We start from the raw sequence: 21,052 nt of genomic DNA on the forward strand, positions 1-21,052 counted from the left end.
TTCAAATAGTGAATGTTATACTGTACATAGGAGTTGCTTACTAGCATAATGTCAATCTGTTCCATAATAAATATTATGGTGCTTAATTTGCGAGAGAGATTGTCTCCATTGGAGATTATTGTCGACTGTAGATCCCAAAAATTTCATAGAGATACTTTCTTTCAATTTTGTTTCATCTATGAATATATCTGTATGAGCTTTCTTTTCTCTATTTGTGAACGCCATGAACATTGTCTTTTTTTAGATCCATGGTTGAGTCATTCTGTACGAGCCACTGTACCGCATTTTTTAATGACACAATCACTCCTCTTTCCAATGTTTACAGGTTTTCTTCTGCATTTGCTATCATGCCATTGGTATAGATTTTTTAATCCTTCTCGCTGGCTCTGATTTGTTTACAAATAGGGTGAACACAAGCCGGCCAAGTACAAATCTGTTTGGTGTTTGGTACTTAATATCCCAGATTTCACATCTGCATCCAGATTCTGTTGTCACATACAGCTTTCTGTTACTGACATATGATTTTATCCATTGTGCTGCATGTCCATGTATGCTGTAGTTTTCAAATTTATCAGTTAGTGTTCTATGAGTGATTGTGTCAAAAGCCTTAGACAAACCCAAGGACATAGAAGATAGAGTTTTTTTGTGTAATGCATCTTGAACAGATTCTGTTAAGCTTGAGATAGTGGTTTCTGTAGATTTCCATTTTGGGAAACCATGTTGTGTCTGGATCAAAATCATATGTTTCTCTAGGAATTTGGTCATCCTACTGTATATGAGCATATCTAATATTTTTGAGAACCCATAGATTAAAGATACTGGTCTGTAGTTATTCAAGACATGTCTGTTGCCTTTTGTATATATTGGTACTACTACACTTTTTAATTTTTATGGAAATAATCCTCATCTGGATGAGCCGTCTGATATATCCAAAAGTGGTTCAGTTATTTCTTCATTCACATGCTTCATTAATTAATTTGATATTTTATCACCTTCTGCAGGCTTCTTTCACTTTATTTTCTGAATTACTTTCGTGAGTTGTGTTTTTGTTACTGGTTGCAGAATCATCAAATGGATTGGTTCCCAAGTGTTCTAGGATGCTTTGACCTGTGATGATTTCATCTCCTTTTAAATTTTGCACAGCAACTGTTGTTGAGCCTACTAGCAATTTCTGTCCCGTCTGTAGCTATATTGTTCTCACTTCTCATTGACTTAATTTGTCAGTGGTGATTATGTTCCATGCTGTTTTACTTTTATGATTTGAATTTGCTTGTGTGTCTTTTCATTGAATTGACTTTTGGTTCTCTTATTGACTGCCTGTACTTATTCTGATACTGTTTGTCTCTCCATGTTCCATGTTTGAGATCTTTCACTGTAATCCTGAGTTCAATTATTTCTTTAGTAATCCATTGCCTACTGTGAATGTGCTTTTCTTGACAGGTAATTCTGGAGAAGACTGCATGAAAATAATGCATTAGTGTGTTAAGAAATGCATCATTCTTCTCATTTGTACTGTGTTCTTGAAGTGCTTCAATCCAGTCTTCTTTCCTCTGTGTTATTTTAAGTGTTTTCTAGATTTATAAACTTGACTTCTCTCTTGTCTTGATGCATTTATATTTTTGAACTCCTGTTTTTGTACATGCAAAACAATAACCCATTATGATCAGTGACTGCTGTTTGCAGAACTTCTGCTTCACAGTCTTCAGTATTTGTGATAATGTTATCAATGATGATCTGATTCTGATCAGCCACTCTTGTATTCTTCCATTTTTGCACCCAAATTTTCTTCCATCATTTATTTTTTACTCAGAGTGAATAATTCTCTATTTCATATTTAATTAAGTCTACTACAAATTTTATTTATGGAATAAAAATAATCTTCCAAAATGACTTCATTACAGTTTCTATGGTTATGTTGAATTTCATGAATGTTGGCAATGAGTGAGCTTCCAAACCAAAACAACCAATGACAGTAATTTGATTATTTTCTCCAGCAGCTAAAGTATGATTCAAGCATAGCATGGTTCAGAGTATGTTCTTAGTCTGTTAGTCTTTGCTGAAAATTTAGGTTCAAGTTAAAAATGTTTGAGGGCAAAGAAGATCCATCAAAGACTTCTCCACAAAAAAGTTTAGATCTCAAGGCAAACTTAACCAAATACGTCTCAAGTAATGGGAAGATACATTTTCTTGGGTTAAGACAGGACCAGACAAGAGCCAAATATTTCGTTCTGTGCTTAGGAAATGTATTAGTATTTTGATTGATGGACAGACTGATCTGAGGCAACATTCACAATACAAAGGATGTCAACTTAAGGTAAAGGGTAATTCTGGACGATCAAATAAATTACTGAGCTGTTTTGTTAACTTAGATAGTACAGAAGAGTATGATAAAAGCACTACTTGGTTTAGTGTACCATGCAATAAGATATGATGTAAGTTATTCAAGTGTGGACTGCTGAAAAAACTTGTCCCATATTTTTAGTGGTCCTGCAATTGCTTCCAAAAATTCATGTGGACACACTAACATGGAAATGATTGTGAAGAATGATCTTGCTTCTAAATGTGTTAATGACTTGGTGCCTATTTTAAGGTATCCAGAAAAGACTGTAACATTGTTTTTCATTGGTAACTGATACATCAAAGCAAAGGAATCAAAAAATGTTCCTATTTTGTATCCGATACTTTGCCATTTTAAAGGGAGTGCAGAATAAACTTCTAGATTTTACTGAATGTGCTGAGGAAACATCTATGACAGTTATTGATATGGTACTGGAGAATGTAGAAAAACACAATTTGCATGGGAATTATGTGTCATAGTACTGCACTGTCAATGCCAATGTGAACACTGGAGAAAGACAGTCCATGTATTAGTTGCTAAGAAATAACAACCCTAGCATACTGAAAGTGCAATTGTTCTAATGATGAACATAACATAATTAAGTTTGCAATTGACAGATTAATGTTGAAAATATAGTGCCAGAGATATATAATCATTTCTGTCTCAGTCTGAAGAAGAGAAACACATTCTTTGAGTCCATAAATCTGGGATGGACTGAAATTTTGAGGCATTTTCCATGACTCTCATTAACACCAGCCATTTCTAGACCATTTCAGAACTGGGAAGCATTTAAAATTTACTTCTTGTGTGTTCCTGACTGCCCAAAATTACTATCTAACAGTTTCATGGAAGATAACCCAGAGGAAGTAGAGAGAGAGAGAGAGAGAGAGAGAGAGAGAGAGAGAGAGAGTGTGTGTGTGTTTTTAATGAATATATTTTTATAAGTTGTATGTAATGTCGTATGATGATATTAATTATACTAGATCTTGCACTCACGGTAATTTCCTTACCAATATTTGTGCAGATTGGAGAGAGAGAGCAGATTTTGTGAACTGCATTGCATTGGTTCTCGATTGTGTCCAGGAGGAATAGTGTTTGATTACACGAAGGTGGTTTGAACCTGACATTTAACCCAGATAGCCTTCACGCAATCTGATTTTTCAATACAAATGCCTAAAGGACCTAACTGAATATTGAAAGGGAAATGGATGAAGGAAAGTGGGTTATGGTAATGGTTATCAAATCTGTGATTGAATATATTAGTAGCCTCCCAAAAACAACCAAGATACCACTGTAAAGAGCTGCTGTGTAACATAGTTTGCATGCAACAGAAAAAAAAACTGAGGTTACTCAAAGAAAAGAATAGAAGAAGGGATTTCATTATAACACATCAGTATATGATGAAATAATCCATACCACTAAGCATGAACAAATAACCATGGAATATAAAACTTACATTTTGCACTTCTTATGCACATTCCATGCTATGACAATGTCCTTTCTTGTATGTCCAATATTTTCTCAAAATTAATTTTCCTTGCATGCACATGAATATTTCATAGTGTCGCACTGTTTATCAAAGCATTCATTCTAAAATTTTCATTACTGATACACAAATATTAAATGAAACTTGTCATGATGCTTTACTGCGCTTCTTAACACGTCAGCATCGAAACAGTAAAAGGTGACCAAGTCTCTAGAACTATTCATAACAAAGGACAAAATTTTTTATGATTCATTTGTTTAGTATCTTATTGGGATCGAGCGCTGCAGCAATTATTTGCGTATCTGCGTTTGGCAGGTCATAGTGTTTGTTTGATGCAGTTAATGCTGGACTTGCATTTTTGTGTAGACGCACACTACAAAAATATTTCTTTTCCTAACATTTGTGCTGTGATGCATAATGTTTTACCAACTACAACTCGATGATTGTTCTTCCCTTTTATGACAAATATTTTATATACAGACCATCCGAAACCCAATAATATTACAAGTGCTAGAAAGGTCTACGGTCGCAGGTTCAAATCCTGCCTCAGGCATGGATGTGCGTGATGTCTTTAGGTTGGTTAGGTTTAAGTAGTTCTAAGTTATAGGGGACTGATGACCTCAGATGTTAAGTCCCATAGTGCTCAGAGCCATTTGAATTTTACTAGAAAGGTCTGACGTAAGTATACTAGAGACATACAAACAAATGAGACTTCTCAGTTCTAAAATCAAGCAAAGAAGGAAAGACAACTTCTTTGACAACAGAGCAAAAGAACCCCTGAATGGACTAGAAGAAGGTAGACGAAAGAGAAGAAGGTAACTGAAGACCCTGAGATCTTTTATAACAGTATGCTTCAGTATCTGCAGAAAAGGTAAGATATGACAGGTGACGGCCTCTATACATCCCTTGTAGGATTTTCTCTGCAGAAAGGGATTGAGTTCCAGGATTTTGAAAAGGCTGTAGAATTACTTCATAGAAGTGAAAATATTTGTACAGATGCTGTCATGAAGATTACGATAGCAGCAGTGTTAACAAAGATATTGATTACTAGAGACCAGATTATATCCATCATAAAAATCTTAAAACATGCATGCAAATATGCATGAAAAATGCTTAAAATGGATGAAAAATTTTGAAATATGCACAAACAAACAATTAAAAAAAACATGGTAGTTACTGCATGCATTATATCTCAAAGTTGAACCTGTGCATATCGGTTATGAGGAAGAGTGCTAGCCACACGAAAAATCAGTACATTTAGAACACTGATATCATTTTGTCAATACTTTCTCATAGAGGTTAGGAAGGTGGCCTTTCTGGGACTATTTGCAAAATGGGGATGCATGCCATGTTTCAAGAATTGTTACTTCTTTGCTATTGTTGTCGATAACAAGTGGATGCAATGTGAGTGAGTCACAGTGAAACAATCAATATGTACAGGACCAACTTCAAGATAGATCGTATGCAGAGGGGCACCCTCAAAAACTCCGAATATTTTATTTAAAAGGCAACATGCAATCATGAATTTTTTGAACAGTATTAACTTTTAATTAATACTATTGGACCAAAGCATAATTTACAATTTATTTTACATTTTTCTAATGTTGTAAACGTGATCACTCAAAACATTTTTATAAGCAGAGAAGGTAACTGGGCAATATTTGAATCTGCTTGCTATGTTGGCACTTGTTGTTTCTGGTAAAAGTTCATCCATCCCATTAATAAAACAATCAATTTGGCACAAGGGATCAAAGCCTGAGTTATTGTTTAAACTGTTTTCAAACTTTTCTTTGAGTTTTCTTGGGAAAACCTCCGGCAATGAGGAGTTCACTAGACTAATTTTATTCATTAGCTGAATATTTTCATTCAATGCCAAACCGCAAGTTTCAAGTTGTAATACTTGCAAGTATATGGGAAAATGAGTGCTAATCACAGCAATGTCTTTTTTAGTGCTAGAATCATGAAAAGCTTCCTTACACTGGCAAACTGCCAAAGCCTATGCACTAACGAAGTCATTTACTACCCCTCTAATGACCTCAATTTGTAAAACAACACAGTTTTGACCCACATAACCCAATGAATCATCACTGGTTCAGGATGTAAAGGCACATTTGGTAGTTTTTCTTTGTAGGTCTTGATGCGAGCAGGACCTTTTAGAAACACTTTCTTTGTGGATCAAATCAGTTTATTTGCATTCACAAATATGGAACGTACTTCCTCATCAAGGAGATGTACTCCATGACCAATGAATGTCACAGAAATCAAATTGGGATAAAGTACTCGGAGGGCTTTTCCTGCTTTAATCATATAGGGAGCAGCATCTGAAATAAACACAAACACCCTTCCATCTGCAAAAGATTCTGGAAATATTTTTGTGATACCATCATTCACAAATCTGGTGATCCTAGATTTACTTTTCAAGTTATTTGCAGGCCGCTAAATAGGAAGAAGAAGGCTCTTCTCTTAAAGCAGCAACAATTATATTTGCAATGTAATGGCCACAATTGTCTGTAGTTTCAGCAATTGAAATACAGATAATGCTGCTCTTGAGTTCACTGTGTATTTCTTCCAGAACATTTATGTAAATTGTCGATATGTAATTTTTACGCAATGTTGATTCATCTGGTATATTTTGATTTAAGCAACATTTGCGCAGGAGGCCCTTGAGGATAGGGTTTGAAAGTTTGTGAAGAGGAATACTTCTAGCAATGAATGCTTCACATAGATCCATGTTAACCCCACGGCAGTCGCATGAGTCTGACAGACCCGACAATTCCAGACATACTCTACAGGAAATAGACGGTGTGAAGGTAGTGACCTGATGTCCAGTGGGCCTCTCCCTCAACTCGTCCTGTGCAAGCAGGAAACCTCAGCATGACAGCAGTTCTCACACTGCTGTCTAAGTGTACTTATCTTTGTTGCGTTTTCATCTCCGGGTCCCCTTGACCTTCCCTGTCACAGTAAGTTTTATTTATTTTTCCTTCTGAGTATAATATTTTTATCAGATTGATTATTGACATTATGTAATGCATTTATTGTATAGTAGGATTCCTAAATAGGCCCTTGGGGCTCAGGGGTCTGTCAGACCCATGCAACTAGTGATGTTACTTTTCTCACAACACTTTTGTGCATGGAGATGTCAACGTATTTTTATTTTGCCTTTTTAGGTATGGAGGGAGAAGATTTATATTACCACCTGAGGACGACTATAGTGTATGACGAATTCATTCAATGCTCCTTGCTGAATTTCCTGAGCAGGGCTTATGCAACACCCCTAAATTTGAGGGTGAGAATGAATTTGAAGTTGAGGATTCGGAAGATGCGGCGAGCGATGACTATTTAGAATCGAGGGAGGAAACATCTGACACAGAACAAGATAATTCCTCGGATGAGGATGACATTGGCAACATTCTTCTTGGTCATGATGGTGAAAGTATATGGACCAAAAAACTTCTGTCTGGAAAAAGGATAACCCCGGAAAAGGAACATTATTACACATTTACCTGGTGTGAAAAGAATAGCACAACGTGCTACGGCCCCTTTTAGCCTGTTGTGAACTTTTCTTTGAGGCCGACATAATGAATATTATAGTTCAGTGCAAAAACTTCCAAATTAGCACAAAAAAGATAATTTTTTCTCAAGAACGGGATGCAAAGGATACAGATGCTGTAGAATTGAGGGCATTTGTGGGCGTAATATATATGCTTGGTTTGAAAAAACTGAATTGTACAAACCTCGAGGAAATATGGGCTAATGGTACAACCGGTGAGGAGTTTGCCAGAGCAGTGATGAGCATGCAGAGGTTTAGATTTTCATTACAAAATTTACAATTCGATGATGAATGGACTCATAAAGAGACAGAAAAAGGTAATAAACTAACTCCAATTAGAGAACTTTTTGAACGAGTAGCCGGTAATTTCCAAAAGTGCTATACTATTGGGGAATATGCTGCAACTGACGAAAAGCTTGAGTCTTTCAGAGGAAGGTGCTCTTTCAAGCAGGTACAGTGTAAAGATGTTTGGTCTTACCGATGCATGGACCTTTTATACCCTCAGTTTGGAAATTTATTCTGGAAAACAGCCGCCTGGACCCTTCTCTATTGGCATGTCTCCATATGACGTGGTGATGCATCTGACGAAGCCTATACACAATATCGGCAGAAATATTACTCTGGACAACTGGTTCAGTAGCTTTTCACTGGCTGAAAAACTGTTGAATGATAGGTTGACAATGGTTGAGACGGTAAGAAAAAATAAAAAAGAATTACCACCTGGAACTGCAAATAAACAAAATTTGTATTGCACCCAATTCTTGTTTGATGACACAAGAACTCTTATTGCATATATATATAAAAAAAAAGTTATCCTCTTATCTAGTATGCATCATGACGCTGTGATTGAAAGTGAAACAGTTGCCAAAAGGCCAGAAATAACTTCTTTTTACAATGCCACCAAATCTGTGGTTGACACAGTGGATAGGATACGCAGTTCTGTGAATGTGGCCAGAAATACTCGACGTTGGCCAATGACTGTTTTCTATTCATTGCTGAATGTTAGTGGAATTAATGCAATGGTAGTGTAAGTTTGCAAAAATATAATCTTCTGAAAAAAGGCCTTTTGAAAGAACTTGTTTTTGGTCTTCTTGCTGAGCAGGTGAAATGGAGGAAATACTTGCAAAATCTTCCCAGGCAACTGAGATCATCGATCGACAGCTTATTTGCAATATTGTATCCACAATCATCGAGTGGAACCAGTGCCGAGATATTGAACCAAGGCAGGAAAAGATGTTACATTTGTTTGAGTAATATTGATATGAATTCGAAATACCAATGTACATTTGCATAAAAGACCAATCCATTTTTGTTTGTAAATATTGTTATAATTACTATTTAGAAGTAAATAATAAGTAAAGATTGTTCAAACGTAAAGCATACTATTAAAATTTGTTTCTCATTTATAAACATTGTTTATTAGCATATATTTCCTATAACATTTCTTTATAAATATAATTTGCAAATACATGTATTATATATATTATTATATTAAGTTTCATTTTATTGTATTCTAGAATGATGGTAAACATATGACATGACTTAGGACAACTAAATATACAACATTAAACGGCTAAAATGACACTCGGGTCTGTGGGACCAGGTGCGACCACGGCCTTTACCACGATGAGGGCAACCTCTGGACGGGTTAAACTGACTTTTTTTGGTTGCGTTTGGACAAATCCTTGTTACTGCAACTTGCTCTTGACAGAAGTCATTGTCGCGATCCTTTCTTCTGCATTCCTGGGATATGAAGACTTGTCTTGACATGCTGGTCTGTTTGAAACTTTTTTTTTTTTTTGCATGAAATGTTTTTCTTACAAACTCGACAATATAAAAATATTCTGTCATATGTAAATTTTCCAGGATTGTCAGCTATCCATGAAAAAACATTTCTTTTTTCGGACGGCATGGCGCACACCACGTTATACACTACATGTTGTAAACATGTTCAACTGTGTACAAGAAAACAGAAAGCTAAACTGAAACAATGGATGCGCGACTGAAAGCTTGTGCAGGTTAAGTTAACTGTTGCCGACATGTATGGTATGAAGCGGAGGGGATTAACCGTGGCTCGAGACTTGCACACATTTCCAGGTCGCGGTCAATCCGTGAGATGTCAAAACTAGATCAAGCTAGAGACCACCCATCTAAATTGTCAAAATATTATAAACATAGAACAAAAATATGCATCGTCACTAGTTTTTAGTTAAAAAAATGCAATAACCAGTGAAAAGGAGCCAAATATGTAAATGCATATGCAACATGCAAATAAACGCATATAATCCATTCTCCTACTGATTATGATGGAAAATGATTTAAATTCTTTTCTTCAGTTCCTGAGCAAGGTGTACCAAATATTTACAAGATGATAGGATATTTATTCAGTAGCCATGACTTCAGTGCTTTTGTGGAGCAAATTTTTCCATTTGTGAAAAATAAGTGGTGTGGTACAAATAGATGTTCGACATATTTATTAAAGGAAGAATCCAGATGACATGGAACTCTATACATCTTTTAATCTTAAAATATTGTTGTAAACAAATAATGAATCAACATTGCTTTTTTTTATTTTACAAAATGTAGCAACCATAGTTGAGCAACTCTTTTGAGATCCAAACTGTGATGTACTGAAGATATTATTCTTGCTCATGTGGGATATTGTTTGAAATAAATAGAGGGAGATGATAATTTAACACTCGTAGAGAACTGGAACACAGTAGTAGTGGAAGAAATAGAAGTCAGACTTATGGGATAATATGGGTGTGGTAGTAGGGATTAGAAGTAAGGAAGAGTAACTGAGTTCTGCAATAACTTTCACTTAGCAATAGTGAATACTTTGTTCAAAAATCACAAGAAGTGGTGGTATACTTGTAAAAGACCTGGAGACACAGAAATATTCCAAGTGTATTACACCAAAGCTATACAGAGATTCCAAAATCTAATATTTGTATTGTAAGGCATACCCAGGAGCAGTTATTTACTCAGATCACAGTTTAGTAATAATGAAGAGGAGACTGAAGTTTTAGAAAATCCTCCAGAAGAATCAGTGTGGAGAGAAGTGTGCTACTGAGATACTGATGAATGATGAGATATGTTTGAAGTTCTTGAGGCTGTAGATACTGCAATAATGAATAGTTCAGTCGGCAGTTCAGTTGATGTGAAATGGATATCTCTGAGAAGGGCAGTCTCATAAACTTGGCACACAAACATAGGTACAAGGACGATAACTATTAATAAAAATTCAGTAGCAGAAATACTTCTCTTGGTTGATAAAAGAAGTGCAAAAAGATTTGAAGAAAGGCAGAAATACAGCAGTATAAATCACCTAGGAATCGATGAAATAAGAAGTGAAGGGAAGCCAATGTGAAATGGCTGCAGGAAAAATGCAAAGAAATTGAAAAAAGTTCATCAGGAGGACTCAGCCTACAGGAACATTGAAAGAACCTCTGAGGGTGTCAATGTTAAGAACGTGATGGGGATTCCACTGTTAAACACAGGTGGGAGAGAGCAGACGGATGAAAAGAATACTTGAAGACCTCTATGAAGGTGACAACTTTTTTGATGACATGATAGAAGAAGAAATGGGAGTTGATATGGAGGACGTAGGGAATCCATTATTAGTCAGAGCTTAAAAGACTTTTGGAAGACTTGTGATTAAATAAGGTGGAAGTAACAGATAATATTCCTTAAAAATTTCTAAAATCATTGGGGGATCTGGCAACCAAATATAAATTGAAATTCGTGTGTAGATTGTATGAGTCTAGTGACATACCATCAGACTTTCATAAAAATATTATCCACATAGTCCTGAAGATAGCAAGGCAGATAAGTATGATTACTATCACACAATGAGCTTAATGTCTTTTGCACAGAACTTACTGACAAGAATAATATACAGAAGAATGGGGAAAAAATAGAGATAAGTTAGGTGACTATTTTCTTGCTTTCAGAAAGGTAAAGGCACAATAGAAGCAGTTGTGAGGTTCCACTAGATTATGGAAGCAGGAATTATGAAAATTTGAAACACAACTGTAGTATTCATCAACCTGCAAAAAGTGTTTGACAGTTTAAAATGGTGCAAGATGTTCAAAATTTTGTGAAAATAGGAGTACAGTATAGGAAGAGATAGATGCCCAATATTATATGTATACAAGAGTCAAAAGAAAACAACAAGAGTGTAAGAACTAGAATGAAGTGTTCAGATTAAAAAAAATGGTGCAAGACAGAGATGCAGTCTTTCTGTTCCATCTGTACACCAAAGGAGCAGTTACAGAAATGTAAGACATAAAATTCACGATGAAAAGATATCAGTGATAAGATTTGCTGATGACATTGCTAGCTCCAGTGAAGGCGAGGAAGAGTAATTGCAGGATGTGCTGAATGGCATGAACAATTTAAGGAGTACAGACTATGGATTGAAAATAATGAATATCATGAGAAACTTAACATAAAGATTCATGGTCACAAAGTAGATGAACTTAAGGAATTCTGCTGCCATGGTAACAAAATAATCAATGACAGGTGAAGCAAGAAAACCTATGTCTTAATTTGGGGAAGAAATTTCTGAGAATGTACATTTGGTGGGAAAACTGGAATAGATGGGAATCAAAGCACTTGTGATGTGATGCTACAGAAGAATGTGGCTTTCAGACTTCACTCTGACCTACTCCCATATGGAACTCTCCTTCTGCACTGCCCAACATCTTGAGTGGTCCAGTCTCTCTGACACATACTTGAGCAAACTTTTCCCATGCGCCATCCAATTGCTGATTCCTACCCCACCTATATGTCCTTATCCCCCCCCCCCTCCCCCTCTCCCCCTCGATGGCAGCTTCCTAAGGCTGACTGAACGCTATACTCCTCTCTGGCAACCTTTGACGAACAACATTTCACTAGTTGCTATCACCAGGTAGAATATCCTACAAACATTATCCTTACCACTGCAGAACATTCCATTTCTCACACTTCTTTTTTCCCATACCACGCCCCAGTCTGTTGGTGGACTGAAGCGTGCCGTGATGCCTTTTGCATTCATTATAAACAGTTGTATGCACAGTGTCATTGCATTCTTTGGGATAGCAAGAAACCTAGCTGGATCTAATTTACTAGTTCTTAGTCATGTGGGCCCACCTCCGATGGCTCTCTGGAACCAAGGTTCATACACCAATTTCTGGCCTGACAGTAGCAGACAATGTCATAGTGGATCCTATTGCTATCTAGAACATCTTGAGCCACCATTTTGTGCAGATTTCGAGCTCCTACCACTATCACCCTGCCTGCCTCCAATGGAAATGAGCAGAGGAGGTTTGGGCAATACCCTTCTTTTCTCAGAGTAGTGAGTTCTACAATGCCACCTTTACTATAAGGGAGTAGATATGCTCTCACTCCATCTCGATTCTCCGCCTCAGGATCAGACGATGTTCACATTCACATGTTGCAGCACCTTTCTCTTGTGGGCAAGCACTTTCTCCTTCATACATACAACTGCATCTGGACAGAGGGGACATTTCCCAGAAGCTGGTGTAATGCCACTGTCAAACTATGTCTAAGCCTAGTAAGGACAAACACTTTCCTTCTAGCTGCTACCCCATTTCTCTCACAAGCTCTGTTCACAAGATGATGGGATGTATGATTCATGCTGTGAAAAAGTTAGCTGGGATCTTTTTACTTCCTGTTTTGCCATCTGCCTCCTTAAAATCATTTTTTTAAATTTATTTTTGACTAATTACCAATAACACACTGGGTGATCAAAAAGTCAGTATAAATTTGAAAACCTAATAAACCATGGAATAATGTAGATAGAGAGGTACAAATTGACACACATGCTTGGAATGACATAGGGTTTTATTAGAACCAAAAAAATACAAAAGTTCAAAAAATGTCTGACAGATGGCACTTCATCTGATCAGAATAGCAATATTTAGCACAACAAAGTAAGACAAAGCAAAGATGTTCTTTACAGGAAATGCTCAATATGTCCACCACCATTCCTCAACAATGACTGTAGATAATTTTTAGTACTAATGATTATTTGTCTGTTATCTGTTACTTTCTATTTTAGTCCATTCATCAAGTGGATAAGTCTTTTACGAGAAAGCTTGTCCAGCCTGCAGAATTATTTATACTTTAACATCAAAACTGATGATTTAAAACAAGTTAGACAACGCAAAATAGTAATAGTCACATTTATTTCTATAAATAGGTGGATTTTCCTATATGAAAAAATATAAATTATTCATTTTTAAGCTGGCTGCTCCAAATTAATCTCTTACTTGCTATGGGAAATACTATAATTTATATTGTATATATGCAGACACCACACCATATGATCACACCATGTGGTTAACTCCAAATCCTACTTGCCTGCTGGACTCTTTTACTTAGTATAAACCTGAGGACAATATTTTAATCTTTATTTATTCACCATTGATCATTTTATATAAGAGATGATATGTCATATATAAATAACAGTAGTGTAATGAAATTAAAAGGTACAGCTAAAGTCTTAAATACTAAAATCAATATTGTTCACATCAATCTTAAGTATTATCATTAACATTGTTCATAGCATAGAACTATTTTATGTCATAATATGATTTTTTTAGCCAGTTACACAATTTTTTCCCTTTTTTGAAATTTTAAAATGAGTGGATGAGCAGAGAGAGAAAATTTATTAAAAATTTTGGGGGAGTTCATTTTGTGGAAGCTCCCTGTTCTTATTAGCCTGTGCCTTGGAATGTCAATGTTTGTCTTATTTATAGAGATGTGTTTGTGAATTACTTTTCTTTGAACACGTTCTTTAAAATGTTAACTGCTGCATGCTCTTTTAGTGATGGATGTTTCACCTTAGGCCAGGCACACGGTGTCAGGTGTGTGTTTCTGCTGTAGCCAACAGCGGCCACATGGCAGCCAACATGTTAATGTTGTTCCTGACAAAGAGTGCAAAAACGTGGATATAAAGGTTCTTAACCATTAGTCTTCTAAGCCTGGTTGAAAGAGGGTGAGAGTGCCCCATAGCATCAGCCTTGTGTAATATATAGCCTTTTTTTCTTAAATGTTACTAGTAGAAGTAGTGTGTTCCCATCTGAGTAGGGCATATGAAATATGTGACTGAAAGAGCCAGAAGTATGTCATACGGAGATAAATAGTACCGACTATATCTTTCAGTTTGATGGGGAAGGACACTCATGATATCTTTTGGTGACATTGGTGGTCATGCTGTTCCCAATTGAATTTTTGTCTCAATATGCATTCATAAAAGTTTGACACCTTCATTTCCTATATTCTTAGGAACTCCTAACATAAGCTTTTGGGTTTTGTCTGGATTACAGGTTTATTGCCTGCATACCAATTTAATGCAGATTCAAGAGTTTCTTGTATAACCTCATCAAAAGTCGTGGTGATATAATGCAAAGTTGTATTATGAGAATAACAGATTATAGACTTTGATTCACAATGGGATAACTCATTTATGACAACAATGATAATGAAAGGGTTAAGAACAGAGCCCTGTGGGACACCACTAACAATTTTTACTAAAGAGGCATGTCTTTTTCTAACAGAGAAAAAAGTCTTCTGTTGTTCAAGTAAGAGGAAATTACTGCTAAATAAGATTTGTAAAAACAAAAATAATCAATTTGTGTCAATATAATGTAAATGGATAGAAAACAAATCTACTCACCAAGTGACAGCAGGAGAACACATACGTAAGAGGTTTTACTTGTGCAAGCTTTCAGAGCCAGTAGCTCCTCCTTCTGGCAGAAGGGTTGAAGGTGAAGGAAGAGGGGTAAAGGGAAGGAACTGGAGAGTTTTAGGAAAAGGGGTAGAGTTCACAAAAGTCACCTAGAGCTTCTGGTCAGGGGAGACTTACCAGACAGGATGAGAAGGAAAGAGTGTACACCATAATACTATAGGTCTGTTAGTACTGTAACATGTTAAAATGAATGCAGTCAAAGGCTTTACTTAGACTGCATAATGCAAATGACACCATCTTTTTATTTTAAAAAACTGTTAATGTCTGATCAGCTACTTCCAGAACAGTACATGGAGGACACTTGTTTGTGAAATACAAATTTAAAGATCTTTTATCATGTATACACTTAAATGCTGTTCTTATGATTCCAAAGTCAGTCATAGCTACTGATTGCTGAAAATGAGGTCAAACTTTTCAAAACAGTTACATAATTCCATGTACAGGAGTAATTTAAATAATTTTGAGAGTATTGACACAACAGAGACTGGTCAGTAGTTCTTTGGGAGTTATTTATCATCCTTATTAAGAGCAGGGAAAACTTTGAAGAATGTGAGTGAATCCAGAAAAACTCCGTACTCTGAACATCTGTTAAAAATAAAAACTAATGACCTACTTATCAAGTGAACTATTCTTTTAATAATATAAATAGATGTCAAATATCGTTCCATATTTTTGGAATTAGCAAATTTGGAAACTGTTTGACAGATCTCATTGTGTGTGATGATATCCCAATGAGAGACAGATCTTTCACACAACTTGGGACCAAACAAATCCCATATGAATGTGTCTGTGATTTGTCTCCAAACTCTCTGACTCAAGTGACAAAGTAGTCATTCAATTCTCCTGAGTGAAGCAAAGTTTGATATATGTGAGTGGAAGAATTATCTTGCCTAATAACTCCCCATGCATACTGCCTTGCATATATTTGGGCTTTAAATGTTACTATGAATAAGTTTGATTTAATATCGTGTACTCATCATTGCAGACGATCTGTCACAGCCGTAGTCCTGGATTCTTAGAGTTGCTGTAATATTTAACTATAAAGTTAAATGAATATTTAATCAAGTATTTTGTTAATTGCATAGTTTAATTATTTCACAAAAAATCAAATCATCTTTACAAAACTGAAATAAGTAGTAAAATACTTACAATAATGAAATGAATCTTACTCAACAAGCTACATGCTTTCTGTCCAAATACTCACAAATTACTGGCTCCCTATGCCAATATGGTTACCCCTATGTATATAATCTAAACAATCCTCAGCATTGTTTAAAATGATTTTTTCACTAAATAACAATTAAAATATTAATCCTAAAACCAATGACTTATTTCAATAATTACCATAGCTTCCACAGAGTAAATACATAATTGATTCCACAAGCATATTGTATTTCATATGTGTAAAAATGCATAAAATTATTTTGTTGACAATGTTTTTTTTTGTTTTTATTTATCGCAAGTGACACAGGTTATAAAAAATGTTCCTACCAGTTAATGGACTTCTACAAGTTAGCGAAATTATCATTTTGTAATTAGTTTTTTTGTACCCTTTCACAAGTACATATTTGCCAACACTTCTACATCAGAAATTACTGTTTATGGTTAAAATTTACATGTTTCAATAGGTTTCAATTAGACTGTTACGTTTCAGGATACCTTCTATGTACCTTTCATATGCTGCTTGTTTGCCTTGTAAAAGATAAGCTTTGTAATACTTTTTGCTTCTAAGATAAGCATTGCAAACCATATCCCTCTGCTCAGTCTCTCAATTATCCTCACTTTTATGCAGGGTTGTCAGAAACAGTCTGAAAAGCATGTAAGGATGTTGCAGGGGAGGTTGTGCTGAGAAATAATTTTGAAGAAAAAATTTGATATGTTACACTATTTCCAAATTATTTATGATTGAAGTTAGTCAATCTGGTCACTATGCATGCAAATTCAAGTACTTGCATGTGCTGAAATGGGATAATGCACAGACATATGTGGGGCTGTGAGTTACCATTTGTGCAAATGCTTAGTGCCAGTTAAAAAAGTGCAATTTTTGGAAGTGGTAAAATTGCTGATAGAGCAAAAGCTATATTTGTTTGGTTTGAGGAAACCAAATGAAGAACAAGTTTAGCATCACTGTCTCTGGCAAGCAGCTTGAATGTGCAGGGTCAATGACCTGACTGGCAAACTTCAGTGCTATATAACTCAGAAACGGTGCAACCTACAGTGTTTTAATTTTTTCTTAACTATTACTTCCCAGCAGTATCTCCCCTGCAACAATCTCACTAGCTTTTCAAACTATTTCCGACCACCCTGTATATTCAGTATGGTAGAAGATTTGTTTTTCTTAATTTATGCTGGTTCTTTATACACCAGTTATCTTTTTTATTTTTATATTTACCTACAGAGCTAACTTTTATTGGTGGGGAAGAAGAATACCATATGTCTCCATATTTAAAAAAAATTATCAAAAGAATTTTCATCTTCAGCTTTTCCTATTTTACACTTGTGTACTAAGTACCAATTTGTGTTCTTTAACTTGTCAATAAATCTCTTTGGTCTGTTACTCATTCCACAATAAATTCATTGGAATAAGGTGGTTGCTTATGATAAAATGATGAAAGCAATGGATCATACTCTGGAAAATCACCACTGTGCAAGCTGATCACATATTCTTCTCTATGTAAATTAACAATAATATTATCTATACATGCATTATTACATGTAGTACACTTGTCTGTGCAATGCAAATTTAAAGATCTTAATATATTACAACAATTTGTGAAATCATGTTGCTCTGAATCTTCCATTTCAATATTAAAATACTCACAGAAAACAATGTTTGTTTTAAACCTAAACAGTTTCATAAATACTAATTCAAACTGAATGAAAAATAAATTTATACCAGCATTTGGAGACCTATATAGGGTAACAATTACATTTTGTTCAACAAGTTTTAAAGAACTAAAATTTTAAACTACTCTTGATGTAAATTCCAGCACCACCATTTCTTCTGTGTTTTCTACACATTATGTCCACCACAACATATCCTTGAGGGATGAAACTATTGTCTTGGTTTTCTGTTAGCCAGTGCTGTGATACACATCACATCTATATCCTTAATGTTACAAAATTATTCCAACTGTGTGTGGCATATCATAATTACACCTACTGCCACTGGAACTGCTGAAACATTTTGATTTCCCTAAAAAACCTTTATTTTCCACAACACTCTTTGTCTTAGGAGAAATTTTACTCTTTTATCATGTACATTCTCTAATTCTGTTCTCATAATTGCAAGGTCAGACATAGTTACTGCAACTCCAATGCAGTTAAAAAATAACTCTTTAGGAGAGTGTTACCAGTTCATCATCTCTGGACCTATCTCAACTTACGTGTTCATTCAACTGTCATTCAACCAAAAACTACACAAAACCCGAAGAATCCATTTTGATTACACTTATGATATATTGATCCTCTCCAGGATGTGGATGAATTCATTCTTTAGTAATCAGAAATAACTGATATTGGTGAGGTACACTGATCAGGAATCCAAAGTAAGCACTGAAATATTATCAAGTGAGGGTATAGTTAAAAACAAGGCGCTACTAGGGATCAGTTATGAGACACCTTCCATACATGCTGTATACGCTGGTGGCCATTAAAAGTGAAACACCATGAAGGAAGTGTACAAAAAATATCAAATTGGCATGAAGTATGCTACATGCAGATTGTTATCATTTCAGCACAACTGCACTGCTGTCTATATCCTGTATGTAAGGAAGGATTATGCAGCAGCTTTCTCATTCAGAACTGACCAACGAGTGGCACTGTAAGTATCAGAATATGCATACTAACAGATTCATAGCACACAGCTCTGGGTCTTTTACAATGGTAGTGACTGCATACCAGTAGTCCTACAGAAGCTACTGAAACTCAAAAGTATGAAACAAGGTATTTTTATTATGTTGATATAGGTTTGGAGAAAAGATTACAAAATTTAGAAAGGTAAATACCAGGGGCAGGAAAGCTGTTGATTTAATGTCTGACAAAGCATTGCAGTAAGTGTCGGGCAATGAAGTGCAAACATGCAGTGCATGAGGAACTGCCCAAACATTGGACATGCCTGTGGGCATAGTGCATAAAATCCTATGAAATGTCCTGCACTGCCACCCAAGTGAAATCATCCATATTCAAGAATTGCCTCCTGCAAACCTACCAGCAAGACAAATGTTCACTCTGGAATTTCTTGCTCACATGGAAGTGGACAGTGAATGATCGTGGAGCATAGGATTGCAGGAGTGGGCAACAAAAAATCCACATGCACATCAGCCAGTACCACTTCATTCTGAAAAGGTGACTGTATGATTTGGGTTGACAGCATAATTTATCATAGGGTCATATTTCATCAAGGGGATGAGTCCTGTGAGATCTGTTACCGGTACTACCCCTAGTAAATGCTATGAGAGTCTTTTGCGTATCAGTGCTATGGATGTGTGGGTAGGATTATTTTCATGGAAGATGGAGCTCCTGCACACATTGCATAGCCATTGAAGCAGCTGCTTTGAAGGCATTTCGGCAATGCTAGAATTATCAGCCATCAGTTCCCTACAGCCTAACTGTGCATAACGCCTGATCTTAATCTGCATGACTTCTGCCCATGGGTTAGCTAAAAGATACGCTCTCCACTACTCCAATTAAAAATATAGCTGAAGGCACTAATTGTGCAACACATTCTGAATGTGACCCCCAAGACACTACAGTCTGTTATGGAAAATGCTATTTCTCAGTTTAAACTTGAGGCAGAAAATAGTGGACACTGTCTTGGTCATGTCCTATGCCTTTTCATGATGATTTGAAACTGATGTCATTTTGTTTTTTATGAAGTTTTAGGCCTAAAGACAATTAAAAACTGATTTTTCCCATACAAGGTGGTACAACCTTGCCGTGGCAGAGGGGCTTACCTGACAGACAATGCCAAAACTGTTGACTGCCAAATTTGTGCAGTCACGCAAACTGAACAGTACAGATGGTGTAATGTGCAACACGAGCCACAGGCATCATACTGCAATTCATATGTCATCTATAGCCAACCCCTTTCACGTTTTGATGTTTACAGCACAATCTATTGGTAAAAATTTTCGTTCAATACCTTTTGTTCCATGATGTTTCCCCTTGTGCCAATAATATGCTGTTCAAATTTGACATCATTATGAGCAGTGGCTTTCTTTCCACAGCATTTTGAAACCTCAAATTTTAATTACAGACACCCTGTATTCAATAATACTGGTATACACCCATGAAGCCTACATAATTATTTATTCTGTGTAAAGCTGAGATACTCAAAGTCTAGTGAGTAGTATGAGTTGCCATTTAATATTCTTTTTAGTCTGGTTTTAAATTTTGTAGTGGGGAGAGGTGTGGCAACTTGGAAATGTATTGAGAAATCTCAGCCCTGCACATGTAGAGGTTTCTTTCTTTCTTTTTAAATTACAATGCAGTTCTGTGGTTTATAAGATGAAATTCATCTTTGTTTCTAGTGTTGTGTTTGTGAAGGACAGAGCTTACATTTTGTTATGTGTACGAACCAGCATAATCAATTTAAAAATATACATATGAATATAATAGAGGGAAACATTCCACGTAGGAAAAATATATCTAAAAAGAAAGATGATGAGACTTACCAAACAAAAGCACTGGCAGGTCGATAGACACACAAACAAACACAAACATACACACAAAATTCAAGCTTTCATAACAAACTGTTGCCTCATCAGGAAAGAGGGAAGGAGAGGGAAAGACGAAAGGATGTGGGTTTTAAGGGAGAGGGTAAGGAGTCATTCCAGTCCCGGGAGCGGACTGCCTCGACTGACATCTCTGCCCAAACTCTTTGTCTTTAAATATGTCTGCTTGTGTCTGTATATGTGTGGA

Source organism: Schistocerca cancellata, chromosome 3 (genome assembly GCF_023864275.1).
Source record: "Schistocerca cancellata isolate TAMUIC-IGC-003103 chromosome 3, iqSchCanc2.1, whole genome shotgun sequence".
Taxonomy (NCBI): domain Eukaryota; kingdom Metazoa; phylum Arthropoda; class Insecta; order Orthoptera; family Acrididae; genus Schistocerca; species Schistocerca cancellata.